The sequence below is a fragment of the Crocodylus siamensis genome, chromosome 10 (genome assembly GCF_052110815.1).
Source record: "Crocodylus siamensis isolate JL-2025a chromosome 10, ASM5211081v1, whole genome shotgun sequence".
NCBI lineage: Eukaryota > Metazoa > Chordata > Crocodylia > Crocodylidae > Crocodylus > Crocodylus siamensis.
The window spans coordinates 21,722,883-21,743,723 of NC_143404.1; the positions used below are offsets into that span (position 1 = coordinate 21,722,883).

Genomic DNA, 20,841 nt, shown 5'->3' on the forward strand with positions numbered 1-20,841 from the left:
TCTTCACAATTGACGAAGGTTAAAAAAATGCAAAGAGGCCCTAAATGAGCATCTATGAAATAGTCTGCCAAGAACAACGGTGAGAATCTCCAGTTAACTGCTCTTGGGCATTTTAGTCTGGAATTTATCAAAAGATATATTTTTCCCCTGCCATCATCCACACCTTCTAGTATTCCAATTGCTCTCCTGTTCTTCAACAATAGCTGCAGTCAGAACACGTTTAAGTACCTTTCCTTGGACAAGGGAAATTCAGTGTACCCACTAATGGACACTTGTTCATATCAGATAACAGAAACACACAAATTTGCCACAATTTAACAAAGCTAGTCATTCCTAGGTTAAAATAAGTACAGAATTGAAATGGTACAATTAAAACACAAGCAGATTCAGGATTCGAACCACAGTATAGCTTACAAAAACACTATACATATAATCTATTATTAATACTAAAAAACATTTTTTTTAATTGGATGCTGAAATCCAATATTTCTGGCCACCAGCCATGCATAGAAAACAGACAGGCTAATGCTAAAGAAAACAAATTTTTATTCATTTACCTTCTGTGTGAAATGAACTGTGCAGTGAATTATTTAGAAGAGGAAAATTGTAATTGCATGTGTAATAAAGCTGAAAATTAAGGAGAAGCAGATGGAAGACTAAAAGTTCTTTTTAGTAAGTGATAAGAGGATGATTCATAAGTATTTGACATTAGTTAAAATTACTTATGGAACAAATGTTTATGGAAAATATGTTCTCCTTAGGACGACGCGCCATCATTTTACCACCAGAAAAAGATTATCTCAATAGCGACACCCCCCACCACTTACACGAGGAAAGGAATAAACACATAAAAAGAAGAAAAAGGTATATGTACTTTTAGAAACAATTCTGCCCAAAACTTCAAGAACCAGAACCCTTGCCTTTTGCCTCAAAAGGCCTGGGCACAAACAGTTTCCTTCATTACAATGATTCAGTGGCTAGAGCCATTCTGTCTAAAACATAGTATGATATTTATATACCAGTCATAGCTGTTTTGGGTTGCCATATTCACTAAAGTTACCCACACTCACGTTAACCCGTCTTGAGCTGGCCTAGGGAGAGTAGGGCAGACATACCACTGAACACTATCCAAGGGGCTCAAAATCAGGAGCACCGAACAACTGAGTCCCCACTTCAGGGACAGCAGCTCAAGCTTGAGCCCACTCCACTGTTACATGGATTTCAATTTGCAATAATTAAGTATTTTTAGCCTTTTACTTTTCATACCATTCCAGTTTAGACTCACTGATCTACAAGGTTTCCTTCAAATTCAAGTAAGTTAGGCATTAAGCCCTGTTCATTGTAAACAAACACTTAGAAGGAGATCCAGAGATTACTGGGTATAGTGGTATTTCACATCTATATTAGTTTCATGTCCATGAGCATGTTTATAACGTGCACTTACCAGGCCAGACAGTAGTGCTGTCATATATATCATATTGCTCTGCATGTGCTAGCTGCCAAATCAGAAGCCATGTAGGCATACCCATACGTTGTTAAAGGCTAACTGGCATTACTGAGACTCAGGGGTAATTTGTCTGGACTCATCACATAAGCACAGTTTTACTACTTCAAGTTCAGAAAAAAAAAACAAGCAGCTCAGCCGCTATGCTGTTTTCTGACACAGTAAGTTTGGGTATAGACACACTGTAAATAGTTTACTGATAACAAAGGATGAATTGTCACTTCAGATTTCAGCATGGTGGGGTAGGGAACAGATGTGTGCAATATCAACGTGAAAGAGATAATAAGTGTATTGACTTCTCTTCTTACTTAATGACACGGATATTAACTCTGTGCTGTTGTTTCTTTGGAGGTACCCAGACATTGACATTTATTTTAGACTGAAAATAGTAAATAAATTCCCAGGAATATATTGTACTTTTAGTGTCTTTGTATTAATTTATTTCAGTTACTGAAGGGTCTAATTTGAAGCAATTTTAATGTAATTTGGCTGCTGTATTAACCTGCAAAATGCCTATGGCAATCCTATTACTTCTGAAGGACTTTTTTCAAGCTTCTAGTTCAGAATAGAAAAAGGACACTGGGTTCCTATTGGGTCCTTATTTCCTGCAGACTATCATAAGTAAATGACTGTCAAGATCTTAAAACTGCAGTGACATTCAGTCTTGCCCATGTAAACATGTGCAGCTGTATGTGGTGATGATAGATGAAGAGGATTTATCCAAAAAAACACAATCTAAACTTACAAAACCATGGCCATGGTTTAGTTAACAGCAACAAACAAAACCTAAAAACTTTGGTTTCTTATCATCATCGTCTAAAGTAGAGCCTGAATCCCTTATATAATTTTCATGATAATGTGACCCTTTAAATCGATTTATTCCATGTCTCCAGAAGTTTGCCATACAAGGCTTCCTTAAAATGCAAATAAATTAAGTATTTAACTCTAGCCATTGCAAACAAATACTCAGAATGAAATGTAACTATTAGTGTCTCTCATCTGTACTGTTCATCTTTGGACAGCAAACAGTTAAAAGAAGGTCATTTGCCACATTACCCACACAGATAGTTCATGTGACACCAAAAGAACAGAGATTTGAAAAGCTGAGGAAGCAGCCAGATGTTGCAGGTGGACTGTGTAAGATTTACTCTACTGTAAACACAACCAAAGTAATACTTCTAAAAATAAGTTCTAAAATACTTTTGGTAGACATACCCTTTGTGGACCTAGCCTGTTAACTGTAGAAAGAATACACCAATTTTAAATACTCTTGCATTGTTAATATGTTCATTGGTACATGGTAAACTGATCAGTGGAAGAATCAGTCACTTCACCTTAGTAAAAGGTATATGGTACTGTGGAGGCACCTGGAATATTTCTGACTTCTAACTTGATTTTAAATAGTTCATCTACATGAAACATTTCATGATGATTATTCTTTTATGGCCATTTGGCAGCACAATTCTGTAGGACTGATATATTGTTCTCCATTTTAAACTATTTCAGCTTCTCTCCCCCACTCTTTTAAAGCATGGCCTTGTTCACTGAATAGCTCTTATAATGTTGCCATAATTTATACAAATCTGGTGATCCTTTAAATGTGTCTTGATTTAGTTCAAGCCAATCAATTCTGCTCAGTCAGGATTCTAAGCAAGGTTATGCTACTCAAGGCTACACATCTGTGGGCATGTCTACACATGCCTATTAATGTGCAGCAATAAGCTCAGGAATTTATCACTCAGGAGCTTATTACTGCTGGGCACATGTCTGCACAAGTGTCCAGGACTGTAGCATATTCAGCCGAGGTAGAGCAGCCCTGGCTGGCAGAGGGCTGGGGCTCACCTTGCCAGTCCAGGGCTGCTCCCCCCAGCTCAACATGCTGTGGAGGGGCCGGCTGGGGCACAAGAGTGCTTCAGTGTGGGGCTAGCTGGCAATCAAATCCCACAATCAAGAAGTCCTTGTGCTCCAACCAGCCCCTCCAGCATCTACACATGCGCAGCTGTGGAGTTTTTTGGGGGTTTTTTGCTACTAGCAGGATACTTCTTGTAAATACAAGAAGTCCAACATCTGGCTGGACAAGGATACAAGAAGTATCCTGCTGCCAAGTAAATTACTTTACTCGAGCCTAACGGGGGCACAAGCGTGGATGCCAAGACATTTACTATGCAGCTAATTAGTCAACTGTTCAGTAAATGTCTTGTGTAGATGCATCCTGTAAGTATTTGTAAAGCTCTATCTATCTATCCATCTATCTATATAGGCTGTGTAAAGCTTCAACATTGAATCAGCACTGAATCTTCAGATGAGGATTAGGCTGAATCAAATTGGGACAGTGATCCGAATCAACAAATCCAATCACTGTCCCCCGAATTGGGCTGAATCCAAATCCAAATCATATACGGCCTAGTTCGCACACCCCTAAAATTTTTTTTTTTATATCTATATAGATCGATCCATCTATCCACCGATGTAGATATCTATATATCTATGACACACACACACACACACACATATACATACATACACACACACGTGCAATTCAAAGGTGTCTAAATGGGTTTTTGTAAAATATCCTATAATGCATCTTTTGAAGTCTCCAAAGAATATTGACAAAATAGTAGCCATTCAAAGCATATTCACACAGAATACTTCGATTTGAAAACAGTAGTACAATAAAGTGAACTGGTGCAAATTACGAGGTACGTTTTTCCCCATGCCTTAATTTTATGACATAAACAACAACATCTTTCTACACATCATTTTCTTTCACAGCTTTCTTTTATGTAGTATTTCTACCTTTGTCACCTTTTATTTACATAGATTTAATAGTGTAGTTTTGATTATTCTTTAGCCAAAATTCAAATTGTCACTTGAATAAAATTTGCAAAAGCTTATTATTTGTTAGGTACCGTAGAAATTAGTTTGAATTTAAAATTGACACCCTTTTTCTGTCTGCCCTTTCCTTTTCTTCACAGGATGAATCATTTGAATTTCTAAAAGATTGTTACAAAGTGTTAAATTACATATCTAGAGCTAAATCCAAAAATATACAAATAGATTTCATAGACATTAGGGGCTGGAAGGGACCTCAGGAGATCATCAAGTCCAGACCCCCCCACCATAGGCAGGAAGTCAGCTGGGATCAAGTGACCCCAGCAAGAAAAACATTCATGTTTTTTGAAAGAGTCCAGAGTAGGTGCTTGCATCACCTGGAGGGGGAGGGGGGGCGAGTCTGGTCCAGACCCTGGACACTCACACCATAAAGAACTATTTTCTTATGTCTAGTCTAAAATCTGCCTTCCTGAAGTTTGTGGCTGTCAGACCTTGTTATTCTTAACTTTTTTTCACAGAATATGGGAGAGGCAAATTCAAAAACCCTTCTCCAATAGTCAATCCTTTAAACAAAGCAAAGGAGCTTCAAAAGGAGCAATTATAGGGTTGAGTCCCTGCTCCACATGAGGTAGAGATAGGATTTAAATACTGTTCTCCCACCTCCCAGGTCAGTGTTTAAATTGCATGTCTATCACATAAAACAGGTGATGGTATTTCTTATGAGGAAGGAATGACCTAGCTTAGGTTCCCAATTTTAAGACAGGAACCAAAGCTCAGAATTGCAGAGAAGGCCCAGTGCCTTAGTGCTCTGTTACGTGATAATTTTGGGTGGTTCTTAGAGCTCTTAACCCCTATGTTGTCTACACATTAACACCCAAACCTAGTTTTAAACGCTCATTATTCATGCTTAAAATGACACCACTCCACAGCAGGATTGTCTCTGATCTGTGTTACCCAACTCACGTTACCACCACCCCCGCACTGGACCAAATTGGACTCACTGCCCCTCCCTGCCACCCCACTCACTGCCCCTGCCCCTAACTTATTTGTGGCTGCCTGCACTGTCTGAGCCAGGGAACAGGCAGAAAAAGGTCTCTGAGCCAGGTTTAGCCCATAGAAGAGTAGCAGTCTGACAGCAGTGGTGGTGGAAGATGACCAGGCAGATAAATCCTTCCCTGCCTGCTCCCTTAGGGCAGATAAGGGGGGTGTGTGTGTGTGTGTGTGTGTGTGTGTGTGTGTGTGTGTGTGTGTGTGTGTGTGTGTGTGTGTGTGTGTGTGTGTGTGTGTGTGTGTGTGTGTGTGTGTGTGTGTGTGTGTGTGTGTGTGTGTGTGTGTGTGTGTCGGGGGGAGAGGGGAGTGTAGGTGGCATTAGGGTTAACCCTCGGGAATAGGAAGCAAGCTTGGAATGGGAGGGGGGAATTTTTACATTTCAGTCTTCCAGGCCCCTGCTTGCCTGAATGTATGACTGCTTCAAACTCAAGGTAGCACTAATACCCATCAACACTTGAGCTGTTCACAATGTAAAGGCAGGAGTGGGCAATTATTAGGGCTAGGGGACCATTTAAGGAGTTTTCGTGAGCTGTTGCAGGTTTGGGAAGTACTGACCTGGCCCAAAGCAGCTGGAGGAGAGGGGTGCTGACCTGTCCCAGTACAGCAGCGAAAAGGGATCTAACTGGTTCAACCCAGCCCTGAGCCCATCTGTCCCATGCCTACCACCAGAGGTGCCAGACAGGCAGGTGGGTCAATAGGGTCCCAATTCCTACTTCTGCAATGCCAATTATGACACTCATGAATACTCAACTGTCAGCTCTTTATGTTACCAAACAGTCAACTGTGCTATACCCTTCCATGAATTAAACATGCTCACTTAAACACACCTACTGTCATGGTTTTATGGGAAAGTTACAGATTACACTAATAAACTTGACGGGTCTATTAGGAATATCACCCTTCCTTATCTTCTTTCCTTGCTTATTTAAGTGTGAGAAGTAGTGACCTTAGCTTTTCTAGTTGGCAAATCATAGGCAATAGGGCTGTGCAAAGCTTTGGGTGGCAATTCAATTTGCAGGAGATTCAGCGTGATTCGGTGGTCAAATCTCTGAATCCAAATTGAATCAGGGGACCAATTAAAAGGTCTGAATAGATTCAAAGCTCTCAAAATCTTTGGAAATGATTCGGAGAGCTTCGATGATTCAGGCAGTCCCTGGTGACTGCACCAGGGAGCTGCAGCTGACTCTGAGCTGGTAACTACTAGGGGTGGGGGAAGGGGAAGAAACCATAGGGGGATCCCTGCCTGCTCCCCCAGACATGGCTCCCTGCCTGCCCCAGCTCCTGACCCTTTAAAAGAAAAGCCCCAGTGCTCACCAGGTGTTTCCTGGTGGGGAAGTGATCCCTGCTGCCCCCCATTGCCCAATACTGCATGGGGAATGCTCCCCCAGCCCCACCCCAAGGCTGACCCACCCAGGCCAGCTCTGGCCCTTTAAGAAAAAAAAGCTGAGGAAAGCCCAGGGACTCACTGCTCCTGCAGCGGTCTCAGGGTTTTGGGGGGGCTCATGCAGAGCTGCACCATGCAGTGCAGGGCAGCAGGGATTGCCCCCTGCCAGCAGGAAAGGTGAGTCCAGCGTGTTTTCTCCATTTTCTTTTCTTCTTAAAGGGCTGGAGCTGTGTTGGGTGGAGCAGCCACGGGGGGGGGGAACTGGGGGAGCAGGGGGCTTTTGCAGAGCCCCCCACATGGCATTGGGAAGTGGGGGGTGAGGCAGCAGTGATCACCCCCTGCTCGGGTGCTCAACACCTGCTGAGTTGGGTTTTTTTTTCCTTTCAAAAAGCCAGGAGCTGGGGCAGGTGGGACAGCAATTGCCAGGATGGGAGGATGGACCTGGGTGATTCAGAGATTTGGAAGCAGCTAAATCTCCCAATCAGATTTGGCCAAATCACTTCAGAACAGCAATTCAAATCACCAAATTGAATCACTATCCCCCGAATAGGCCGAATCTGAAGCGAATACTAGCTGCTTCACACAGGCAACCCACATCAGCAACAGTAATAAAAGCATGCTTGCAAAGTCTGTGTTATGCATCCATATTGCACCACAATATATTTTCACATGGAAAACTTCCTGGCGTCAGTAAGTCAGAAGCGGGCATACTTAGAAAGTTAATTATAACTCTTAAAATGATTAAAGATTTTTTTTTTATTATTCTTTATACAGGAAAAAACCTTCAGAAATATACATCTTAAACAGCAAATTATGTCTGTAAAAGCATACTAATGGCATTTGGTTTGCATGGTAGCATTTTCTAACTGTTACTCTAAATTAAGGATGATGCAATTATGCACCAAAAGTATTTAAAAAAGGGACATGTATATAAAATCAAAGATGCTGAAATTTTCTTATGGCAAAGTAACTATAATGGATATTTTACTATCTGGGCAATGAGATGAAAATTCAGGGTTTTTCTTCTCCTAAACTAGTCAAGGATATTTAGCATTGCCCCTGCCTACCCCCCCCCCCTCGCCATAGGTAATGTTGTTTTCACAAAGTTTGATTTTATATTGGCTTTCCTCTTTCCAGTTATGTCTTCTTTTGCATAGAATGATGCTGAAAACTATGCCTTATGTTTGCTTTTATTCACCTGCGATGTAAAAAATGGCAAGTGAACCGCTAGTTCTCAAACCTAAGGCCCCAATATACCTAGACAAAATATACATTTTTTTTTTTTTTTTTATCACAAAACTGAATCCCACACCAGAGATCTACAGCATGTTACATTGTTCAAATGGCCTATCTATTTATGGTGGAGAGATTATAAATGCAACTTTGCTGTTAGTTATCGCATACATATGCCAACTACTTAAAAACTGACTTTGATATCAATACTAAAGGCTTTAAAATTAAATGGTTCTGCATGCTTCTGAATGACTTAAAATTCCTCTATTGCTGCAGAAGATGAAGTGAATGATGCCATTCCTACAAAAGAACAAGTAATTGCTATGCAAATTTTGCAGAGAAAGAGGAAAATGAGTCATGAATAAGGACATTCTCTGGGGGAAAAGGATATTCTCTGGGTAATTCAGCCACACTGTGCAGACCTTCAGGTGCATACAAAATGCCACAAGCAGACCAAAGTCATGAAGTTTTCCCTTTTAATTTTTCTTTTTGGATCCAGTAGGAAGAGAGGCAATTCAAGCTGCATGAGCTACAGTATGTTCACCACTACTATATTTGGTATAAAAAATAATATATGGAGAAGCAGCTAAAGTCTGCCTTTCAGATCCCCTGTTACAAAATGATGGGATCTTACTCTGTCTGGCAACAGATAACAACAATGCGTACAGCAGCCTGGACTGGCTGATCCAAACTGCCCACCGTCAGCCTGAGGCCATTTTTACTCTGGGAGAAAAAGGCTGAACATCTGTACATTCATGGTTTCTCCTTGGACACCAATGACTCTCCGAGGAGAAAATGAATGCCTTCTCAGTGTTTGTACAAGGCCACGAGATGAGAGAGAGAGCAAGAGTGAGCAAGTGAGAGAATATCTTTGGGGTGTGCATATGCATATAAGGGTTTCTATACCTTGTGCTTACCTTTTTGCCCATCTTCAGGAACTGTTGAAAATAACACTAGGGTACAAAACATCCCAAATCTCACAAATCTAGATCATTATATATACACACACACACACACACACACACACACACACACACACACACGATGATAACATTTTGCACTCAACTGTAGTTAGATAGGCCATTTGAAGAATAGATACATATGCGCGCACGTACACACACACACACGATCCCATTTATATATTTACCATCCCATTTCTTTCCTTTAATGTTTAATTCCTTTTCAAATAAATTTCTTAATTTGCATTCTAAGAACTCTGTTATAAAACACTAACAGGCTTGTGATAAACATTGTTTTTATCATTGCAGAGACTTTATGCAGCAGGAAAGGCATGTCAATTCACATAGGTATTCAACCAAAAGTCTTTCTACAGGCCAAGGGCAGATGGGTAGGTTCCCAACTATGAGCAAAATAATCCCTCTGAGCAAGAAAATTAAACCTAAAAATAAAGCACTGAATGCTATATTTTATATTCAGCAATGAAGGAGAAATCATCCCCTGAAAATTGCAGACATGAAGGCTGGTCTGACAGACCAGTAGAAGAACCTCTTTCATTAGTGCCCACTCATGTTTCTAGTTTCTGTTCCCAGGCATTCAAACACTACTGTCTTCATAAAACACTGGTAGAAAGGGATGACAAGTCATGCTAAAAATGGGAAGGATCCTCTTATACTGCTGAAGAAGAGCCAAACCTTTTAGGGAAAAGGTTGAACAACATGACCAGATACAAAACACAAAACATTATCAACTACAGTAGGGGCCATGCAACCAAATGGTAGAGGAGGGATTGTTAGGGCAGAACACAGTAATTTCAGTGACTTCAGGGCTCACTTGGGATCCATGAAACTGCAGTTACACTCATGGATCAGCAGAAACACAAGCTTTATGAAGCATTTTTTTTTTTTTTTTTTTTACTTTTTTGGGGTTCTTTTAGAAAATAATCTAAACTATTTCGGGGTCCCCCCCACCATAATAGTGTGTTGTTTAACAGGTATTACCAATGAATTGTCTTAAAATAATGGTCACCTGCTGCTATTAAATGCCAATGCAAAGCTAAACCATTTATTTTCAAAAGCAGGAGGTGTTTATTTAACAACAAAAAAAGTTTTATTGAAAATGACATTTCTGTTAAAGTGAATAGTGCATGTTGATTTAATCATGTAACCTGGTCCCTCCTTGTGCAACACTGTACTATTCTGAACCTGTAGCTTTTCCATTGTCTATCAATATTGCTTTGCCTTATTCCAGTTTAGTATCTTTCATCCAAGATTCAAAAACACCTCTAACAGAATATCAGCTTAGTTTTCAGCAATACCTGTAAAGTGTATAAGAATTGTTATACCCATTTTATAAACAGGGAAACTAAAACCCAGAGCAATGATGTGACCTAACCTAGATTACATCACAGCATAACATCATGACCAGAAACCACTGGAAAGATTCCAAAGTAGCTAGAACTCTTCAAAATGCACTGACTATACAAATATAGATATAGATACAGCTACACACACACACGCTTCCTGGGAACAGGCACATGCACCGTCATATCCACTGCTTCATGCTCATAGGCTCTTGGGTTTTTACCAGCAGTACCTGCATGGGTCATATGCACCTTGAGATTTCTTCAACTTTGCATAGGTGCCGTGAATGTTACACTGGCATTGATAGATAAGGCTCTTGTGGCCAAGACGTTAGGAACCAAGGCCCAGGAGACTGATAACAAATATTCCACTCCCAATCTTGGGATGACTGCATGTCCCTCCTCTAGGAAATCAAGAAAGGTAGAATGGACTCTGGGACAGTATCCATTTAAATACACAAAGCCCCAGTTATCACTTGAAGCTGTCAAGAAGAGGACAAGAGTGAACATATTAGAAGTGCCATCAATTGTCTTGGGGTTGATATAAATGCTTACCAAGCAATGGGCTGGGGGGTTCTAGTGTCATCAGCAAGTGAAGGGGGAGAGCAGTGGCAACTCAGGCTCCTAAATAAAAAACTTCCGGTACTGGGAACCTGGTAACTACCACCAACTAGCTTGTGTCACACTGAGATGGCAGTTGTCTTTCTCTTGGGCTTTTCCCTTGGTTTGCAAGTCTATACCATGGGTGTCAATGCAAAGCAAATCTTCAAAAGTATCACTGCTGTAGAGTTAGAAGCATGTAGGATATAGAAGACTTTTTTTTTTGGCCTGCTGCAAACACTGGCCAAGCACTTCAATATTGGATTGTTGGAAAAACTACTCCATAAGAACTTTTTGGTGCTAAAGAGTACTGGTAAGAGGGTAGTATAGGGACACAGACCTCCTTCAAGAGGCCTCTCCACAGCAAATTTGCCTCTGGAACATCATCCGTGGTTTATTTGAAACTATAAGCTGCATCCAGATGTGTGCAGCTGTGTTGTATGTGGCACCGTGGACAAGTCTGCAGCACCACAAACCGCATATTCAGGTGTTCTCTATTCTGCAAGGGGAAGAAAAAGTGGAGTGGTGCACATGGTGGTACCATGTGCTGCCCAAAGCCAGAGCCACACTCTACTGACAACAAGGCTCCACGCAGCAGAATCAGCATGCTGCAGCCACAGAAGGCCCCCAGGACCCCAGGTAAGGCTGCTGGGGCCAGCCCTGTGCTGGCCCCAGCCTTCTTCTACCACCCCTGGGGTAACCTGCTGCATGCCAAGTACACATGGCAGAGGCATTCCCTAGGGACAACTTGCAGGATCACATACACTCCCCCCCATTGGACATAGCCCTTGCTACTGGAAGTGGCGGCAGCAGCAGGGGGCAGACCCTTGGGATGCTTGTGGCCTGCGCTGACTATGCCACCCGGCAGCGCACAGCTCCAGCCAGTTCGGGAGTTGCACATGGTAGCAAGGACTGAAGCCAGGTTAACTTTCTTCAGTTGTGCAGGACTCTCTACAGCGCATGCGCACCTCGTGGAAACTCCACGTAATGGGACAGAGCTACCCTTGAGGCCCTTGACAGCTCACCAAAACTCATTAAAGCAGCCCTGCAGCTGAAATAATTTCCCACCCCTGCTGCATATCATTACTTATGCAGTCTCATCACAGAATAAGCAATACCAAGCGACTTCATAGCGACCACTCTAAAGACAGGGTTGGGTAAAATTTTGTTACGTAATTATTTATTTTAAAAAGCGAATGGGCTGTCAGAGGGCAAACTTGGCAACGCTTATAGATTAACATAAAAACAGTAAGAGCTGGGGCTTCCTTTGGTCTAAGCACAGACAGCAAGAAACCCTGGATCAAGCCAAGAAGTGGCTGAGAGGAACTGAGGCATGTTCAATGACACATAGTAGAGGAACCTCACAATGCATGCATGCCATATGGACACTGTTGGTCCAAAAGGCTCTGAGCTTGAGAGCCTGAGGCACACTCACACTCACTGTGAAATACAGACAAATTACTGGAAGGTGAAACAATATATAGATTCTCATTACTTTACTCAAATCACTAAAGCATGTTTATTTTGATGAATTTGAGAACTATTTACTAATAAAATATCATTTAAAAACACAACTTCAATTTTTTTAAGCTTGTTTCCAACATTATTTGTTTTGATTAGTATACATGCATACAAATAAGTTGATTGGCTAGCATAGAGTTTTTGGAAAAACTGGTTGTCTTAGTAGTAGGGTGCATGAACTTCAGTTCTGTGATACCTCATGAAACTATTACGCTATTAAATACTGTTATGTGTTTCTTCTTTCAACTCATATTGTAAGTGCTGAACTATTCCTCTGGGGATTTGCTAATGAATAAAAGCACTGGACACATCATAAATAAAAGCATTCATATGAAACAAAGCATTTCAAGAGATAAGATATGTCATCACTACACATCCAGCTCAAACCAGGAAAGAACCTGCATTTAAAGGGAATGTTACATGCAGACCTGAAATGCTTCTTTCCCAGAAAACTCTAAGGAATAAAAATTCCTTTTTCTCTGCTTCTTTTAATCTGAAAAGTCAAGCAGACACACTGTGTCCCTTCAGTGATTAACTCTCTTTACCTTTGCTCTTGTTCTTCTTTCCTGGTTCCCCCTTTCATTGTTTGTAAAACTAAAATGGCTCTGGCTGCTTCTCTACATCGGTTCTGTTTCGAGAAGGGGATCCAAAATGAATTGCAACCAGCTCACCCCAGAAGAGGTTGAAGAGCATGATGTTTTGCCCATTAAGCTCATGCTATTAACATGAAAGATCTGAATTCAATGCTATTTTCTGCCACAGACTTCCCATGTGGCTTTGAGCAAATCATTTAGTTTTACTGTGTCTCTTAGGGCTCCTATATATGGCGTGTGGAGCCTGCTCCAACACGGTGGAAATCCAGCACATCAGAGCAGTTTCAGTTAATCGAGTCTGCTGGAATGTGGAAATTGACTTGCTCTGGCAGCCTTCCACATCACATGAATCAGCGTCCCAGCGTGTCTGTGGTGAAAAAATGGTGGTGGGGCGCTTTGAAATAAAACACATTCAATAAGCTTTAGTTCAAAGCGCCCCACCACCGTTTTTTCAGTGAAGGTATGCTGATACATGTGACGCACAGGCACTTCTAATTAATGCAGCTTGCTAATTAAAATGCCTGGCACTGCATCCCACAGTACATGTAAAAATGCCCTAACAAAATGGTATTTCCTATATTACAATGATATAGATGCTGTGCTAAAAGGGATTGCGATAGATAGAGAGATGTGTGTGTGTGTATATATATATATACACACACACACACACACACACACACACACACACACACACACACACACACACACACACACAATTCCAGCTATATATTTAAATGCGTGATGCGTGCATATTGCCAACTGGGGAGAGGGAACACTAAGAGATTATAAATACAGCTTTGGGAGAAGAGACTTAAATTTTGCATGCACATATAGATGCATTTATATATGTCTAGATAAATAATTTGTATTTACTATCTTATGTACCCCACAGCACAAGATAGCTAAAGTAGCAGCACCAGGCAGACCTAAAAATTTATCTTGTAGTTCATTTCAGGGTTTTCCTACACAGTCTTTCATTAACAGTATGCAAAGGGTGAAAACTTGGGTAAGGTGGAGTTAATTACCATGCACTAGACCCTCAACCAGCAATCTATAAAACAGCTCGTTAAATGCTGCCCTGTTTTGTTTTTAATTGCAGTAGCCTGCTCTGCTTTTCTTATTTGTTTTATTTGATTATGTGTCCTAAACGTTAAGCGCATTGTTCCTCAGTAAGCATTTCCGGCTTTATAAAATGTTCACCTGATCGTCTCCCAGCAAGCACTTCGCTGCTAATGTCACAGTCTAATAAATGCTAAGAAACTGAGGACGTTTTTTCCTACCTTAGATGCTTGTAAAAAAATTGTATTAAAGTAGAAAAAGTGGAAATGCTCTCACATTTACCTGGAACACTATATAAATGCGTAAGAAATACAAATCTTTCTGGAATCAGCTCCTAATTTATAAGTAGCATTTATTCATAATGGCCTTAGTGTTGAGCAAATGTTCTTTATCATTAGCTTTAAAGGCGAAAGTTTTTTCTATATAAATTACAACAGAAGCTCAGAAACATATGACACCACTACAAAAAGTCTAAATGCTAGTCTGTAGAAACCATTGCTAGAGTATGAGAATGGCACACCTGAAATCAATCTGTGTACTTAGGACCATTTGCAAAGAAAGAAAGAAAGAAAGAAAGAGGTCAATTATTTTATTTAGATTTTACACGCAACTCTTAAAGACTTCAAACCAAATGGTTCCCCTAAAAGAATCTCCTTGATCACTGACATAATGAAGAAACCACTGTCCCCTAGGAAGCAATATTGGGGTGGATTTGACATAAATTATATCAAAAGGATATATTTGCTGTTTTAATTCCTCAGTATCTGACAAACATCTCTGCAAAACCAAGGGAGTCAAGTATTTCCCACTGAACAACTTTTCTTCTAATTCCATGACTTGTGACATCTTTGCCTTCTACCATCCTTAATCGAAATGGGTCTCTATCCCCACAAATTACCAATAATCCAATAAGCATTCAAAACCCAACAAAGCAACTACATAACCCTTAGTATTACCTTCGCCTGTTCCATTTGTTATCTCTTCTACTAAGTCTAATTAAGTGGGAAATCTTCAGGGGGTACAGATATCTTAGTGCCTAAGCTCTCAGCATTCCTTTGGTGATATGTATATAATAAATAGAAAGTACCGCTTTCCAGGTGTTAAAAGGAGCAGACATGCATGATCTTCATAGAAATTCCCGAATAAATAGCTCTCGTGCAGCTGGTGACTGTAATGCTGCCCTCATCAGATAAACTACCGGCATATGTTATTCACTTAAGTTAAAACTTATTGATATATTAGTTTATCTTTCTTGTATTTTCCCTAATGTAGCATGAGGTGCTTATTTTTGTAGGTTTTTTTCCAAAAGAAATTCTTGTCTCCATATCATCCTTTTTCTGCCTTTGTATGAACTTTTTGCGCCTCAAAAGAATACAGAGTAAAATGACAAAAAAGGCATCATTGTTGCTGAAATGTTTAGTTATATTTCTAGTGAGTCAGAAAAAGAATTCTTGCTGCATAAAAGCTACACATGGCACTTGATGGCTGAAAACGATTCAGGTTATAGAGACTTTAGCAACAGCTTACAGGTGAACTTTAAAGCATGGCTGTATGCATTAATGAGTCATCTTTATATATTCCAGGTGCAGAGCCCTGTGCACTCCCATAAATCAAAGCATGAAAAAAAAGCCAAATCAGAGGAATCTAAAAAGAAAGCAGTCATCAAACCACTACATAAGTAGGCTTAATTAAAGTAAAACTTGAGGTTCGTGATCTTGCAAATGTAAAATAGAAAAGGAAAAAGTAACAGAGTGGAGCATGAACAGAAAGAAGATATGGAACTCTGAATTTTAATATCTCTCCCCCCCACCCCACCCCACCGCCTGTCAAAACCATCTTGAAACTACAGAAGTGTATAAGCTGCTTCTGATCATTCCCTTAATTCCCACTGTGGTGGATATGTGCGTTTCAGGGTGAAGTAGTAAATTAGATTTCTTAGAGCTGATAGTATAATGATGTCAGTGTTTCTTCCAAACACAGCTACGGTCGGATGAATTGGCAGCTCAAGATCTTTGTTGGTACATCAGGAACTGCTCTCCTGTGGTTCAAACAACACATTAAAAAAATGCAGGGATCAACCGAACATCATCTCTGAAACATTTGTCTCACCAGGTCCCGTCTTATCTTCTCAGAACATAAAATGACTAAATCGCACAAAACAAATATGAAATTCTGGATTGTGTCCAATACCGGACTGTTTGTACAAAAAGTAGTCAAAAATTCATTTGGACCATATCAAACAAGTGACAGCTATATTCAAATAACCCAGTGTTCTCTCTATGCTGATGTCTTCTTAAAACTGAGCTCTGTAGGATGCTTCACAGGGAAGTGCAAATCCTCCATAATGTATCTACCTGTTTCTGTTTGTCTTGAGATGCTAAATGAGCCAGTGCCTTGAAACAGAATTCTTTCAGCCATCTCTTTTTTTATCCTAGTATAAACTACACATGCATTGTGAAGTGGACTAAAAAAACAAAAAACAAAACAAAAAAAATCAAACACACAACAAATAATTTAAAATCCATCCTTTCAGAACAGTGCTGAAGCAGCCCTGAAGGTCCAGCCTTGTCAATCCTTCCCATTCCTATGTGGCTAATGGGTCTTGCTTGGGCCTGACAGGCCATATATCTTCCTGAATCTATTTCCGCCCTATGAACAAGGGGTCCACAGGTCTTTTTCTAACACTGCATGCAGAAAATGCTACACTTTTAAAATCTGAGTGAAACAATAGACTTTCCCAGCTCTAAATATTGCTATCATACACCTTTCTCAGGGAAGTTGGGAAAGGACATTAATGTTTCTTTCCCTATTGATTGCAGGAGGGGGTAATGCAGAAAGTAGGGAAGAAAAAAAAAAAAAAAGCATCCTTAGCACTACTGATGTGAAAAATTGGTTTTTACTTTTATCTGTGGCTTTGGATTTGTAACTGTTGCTAATGAATGAATCTTAATACTTCTAAAAACATGAGAGGCATAGTGATTACTTTGATATCTGCAACACGGATGTTCCTCCTGCCGAGCACTGACTCAGTCTGACTGAATATTAAACATGAAAGTAGAAAAACTATTACAGAGGAAGTAATACAAATATTTGTATGAGTGTTGCCTTCACTGGGAGGGCAGGAACAAAAACAATTCTGTATTGCAGAGTGTAAACTTATTAAGAAGCATGAGAATGCTTACAAGAACGGCATTAAAAACTACATCAACCAATCACCATTTTGCATTTACATAACACAACCCTTGATAGTGTCTATTTTTTCCTAGGCTTGCTCCGGAAGACACTACAAAGCTCTTCTTCACTAATCACCCATTTCTTTTTTTAAAAATGCACTGCAAGTGGCCACTTGTGCTATCTAATTTCCTAGCATATCTCATGCCTTTCTTTGTGCATGCCTAGCGTGCCTTTCTTCAAATTCATTTGTTTTGCTGTCATTACTGCAGGACTTGGAGCTAGGGGATACACATACATTCCTTTTTAGTTTGTAACCAAAACCACAGGGATTCCTGTATTGATGCAGCTGATGGCCCATGTCTAATATTTTGGTTAGATTTAAAATTAAAATGACACAGTCAAAGTCTCAGTCTACAATAAATCTCAAAATGAAACAGTTATTGCTAACTCTTTAAAAAACACACACAAAGCTAAGTCTTTTCTGGGTAAGATTTTCTGTCTTAGACTTCAAAAGGAGCTAGTTTGTGAGTAATGGCACACCAACATTATTATTTATTTGTATTACCTAGCAGGCTCTAGCCCCCATTATACTTGGTACATACAAACATGTAAAGATGGCTCGGTTCCAAATTTCTTGCATAATCAGGATCTATATATTCAAAAGAATCTATGGCTTTGGATTTGTAACTGTTGCTAATGAATGAATCTTAATACTCACTGGGCATGTGAAGCAAAAGTCACAAAAGAACAATGATCACATGACTTAAGCCACATTGTTCTTACTAGTCTTTCCTTGGCTTGGCTTGGCTTGGCTTGGTCTAACAAAGTACATTTGCAACTCCAGGCTTAGTTGCAGGGTTTTTTTCCTTCTGAACCACAGTTACTTGTCTTCTCATTCAAATTACCTTTTTAGACAGACCTCTTTTCTGAAACAACCTTTTGGTGCTTACCTCTTGAGTGTCACTTGTTTTCTTGTAGATTTAAGTTCAAATATTGGCCATGTAACAGCTATTCAGTTTCTAGTAGAAACAAAAGCAAAAATGGCCTCTCCAGGATTAACATAACTTGGGAATGCCCAGGGTTAAGTTGCTCCTAGGAAAGTTTATCTTAGGACAGAGAACTTCTATCTACCTTCTCTTCTAACAGAAGCTACAGCACAATCTCATGGCATCCAAATGTGCTCCTAAGCCCCCTGCCCCAATAGGTCCAGGGAGATAGTGTGTCACTCAGGATGGACTTGACTGTTTCAGCTAAGCACGAAGCTCCTTCACAATTCCCATATTATGCTGCAGGGAGATGAAGCATGCAAGGCATTCTGGGTCACCCAATCAGGTTTGCCCTGTGCACTGCTGTTATCTGTCACCTGGCAGATAAAGCCCAAGGAGCACATAAAGATGCATGCATAGGGGCTCCCTGGCTGTGCAGTGGCTTGGCTCAGCATCAAATGTCTATTGCATTAAGTTTTTCTAGCAGGAAAATAAACTTAGAAGAGTTCTATGGGTCACACCCCTCCCCTCCGGCTACTACTTCGCCCAGCCCCCCTGGCAGCCACGTGACTGGAGCCTCGTGAACAAAATGTGCAAGTTAGCAGAGTTTGTGCAAGACAGCATGTAGGAGGGGCACAAGGCCCTAGGCAGTGATCCTTAAGGGAGCAGTTGGCACAGTAGTAGCCAAACTACTACCAGTGCAATGGTGGGTGGGACGCATCACACCCCGAGGTTGCCTCTGTGGCTGGATCCCTCCCCTCGGGTCATTCTGAGACCTCCACCCAGATGGAACCCATGGTTCTGGCCTCCACTCAGACGGAGCCCCTGGCTCTCAGCTGTGGGGGCTGCCTGGCACAACTCCAGGCACATGAGACCAGGAGCATTACAACCTCCCCTTGTGAGGTTTGCTCCATATTGGAGTGTCTGGAATCCCAGATAGTGGAGCTCCAGCCCATGGTGCAGAAGCTGCATGCCATCAAGGATGAAAAACAGAAGACTGACTGCCACCCCAGGCCCTTCACCCCAGGAAAGAAAAAAGTGACCTAGGTCATCTGGCAGGATCAGGGAGGCAAAGAGGCACTTCCATACTGTCCAGCCAGGGGGCTGGACAAAGGTTGTCTCTAGTTCCAAGGCTCACTAAACTAGGGTCACCACCTCCCTGGATCTCTGCAATAGATACGAACCTCTTGCAGCACCAGTAGAGCCTGCAAAGCTGCCAACTACCACAAATGCAAAATAAACACGACCATCTATCATCCCCGAGATGAAATGCAGAGAGGTCGTTGTGGGTGACTGAAAAAGGGGGACTGAGGGAGTGATCTGTCACCCCAACCCTTTAGCTCAAGAGAACTGCTGCCTCCCAGGAGCCTGTACCGGGATGTGGCTGAGAAGTTCCGAAAACTTATCCACCCCTCTGACCACTACCCTATGATCCTTATCCATGTGGGCACAAATGACATGTTTAGAGCAATCCCAGATGGGCCAGGAGTGGCTAGAGGGCTCTGGGAATGGGACTCAGGGGTTTGGGGGCACAGGTGGTTTTTTCCTCGATCCTTCTGGTTATGGGTCATGGGCAGAGGGGAGAGAGATGAATCGAGGCAGTAAACAGAAGACTACAACACTGGTGCCCCCATGAAGGCTTTGGCTTCTACAACCACAGTCCACTTTTCAGAGAGAGGCAGTGGTCTGTTAGGAAGAGAGACAGCCTCCACCTTACTCCACTGGGGAAGAAGCTCTTCTCAGCCAGAGTGGCTGACTTGCTTGACCGGGCTTTAAACTAAGCACACTGAGGGATGGGCGGACAACCACCAGAGTAGGTTCACCAAACATCAACCATAAAACCATCAGGTTAGGATGGCTCAAGAGAACCCACTCCTACCCCAGCCCAGGAACAGAGCTTCTCCATGAGTACAAGGAAGCCTAAGGCCTCCAATGGCATACTTACTTGCTAGTACACTAATGCTAGGAGTTTGGGAAATACACAGGTGGAACTGGTCCTTCTGCTAAATAAAAATGACTACAATCTCATATGGATCATGAAGACCTGGTAGAAATCCTCCTATGACTGGACTACCAGTATAAACGGCTATAACCTGTACAGGATAGATCATGCTAAAAAAAAGGGTGGGAGTCTAGCTCTATCTGAAGGAGATAGAGCTGAGATTGGCACCCAAGGAGGATGACTTGAGACACTTTGGGTCAGAATACGAGGGGAACATAGTGAAGGCGATACAATGGTAGGAGCCTACTACTAACCTCCAAACCAGGAACAAGTGGTTGACCAAGAATTCACCAAGGAACTGACCAAGGCTGCACGCTCTCGGTACATGTTTGTCATGGGAGACTTCAACTAGCAGGACTTCTCATGGGATGAGTACTTGGCCAAATCCGATCAGTCACAAAGCTTCCTTACATATGTGGATGAGCTCTACCTGTCCCAAGAAGTTTATGAGCTGGCAAGAAGCAAGGCGCTGCTGGACCTGTACCGGGATGTGGCTGAGTACTAGCCAAAGGGGATGATCTAATCAGCAACTTAAGAATCGAGGGGAAGCTGGGTGACAGTGACCACGAGTTGATCACTTTCA

At 41.4% G+C, this 20,841-nt stretch overlaps 1 protein-coding gene across 4 annotated transcripts in view; it reads right to left on the minus strand.

Moving 5' to 3' along the window:
- GABRB2 (gamma-aminobutyric acid type A receptor subunit beta2) overlaps positions 1-20,841 on the minus strand; it is a 286,336-nt gene that overhangs the window by 216,304 nt on the left and 49,191 nt on the right. The gene's annotated exons all lie outside the window — the stretch shown is intronic.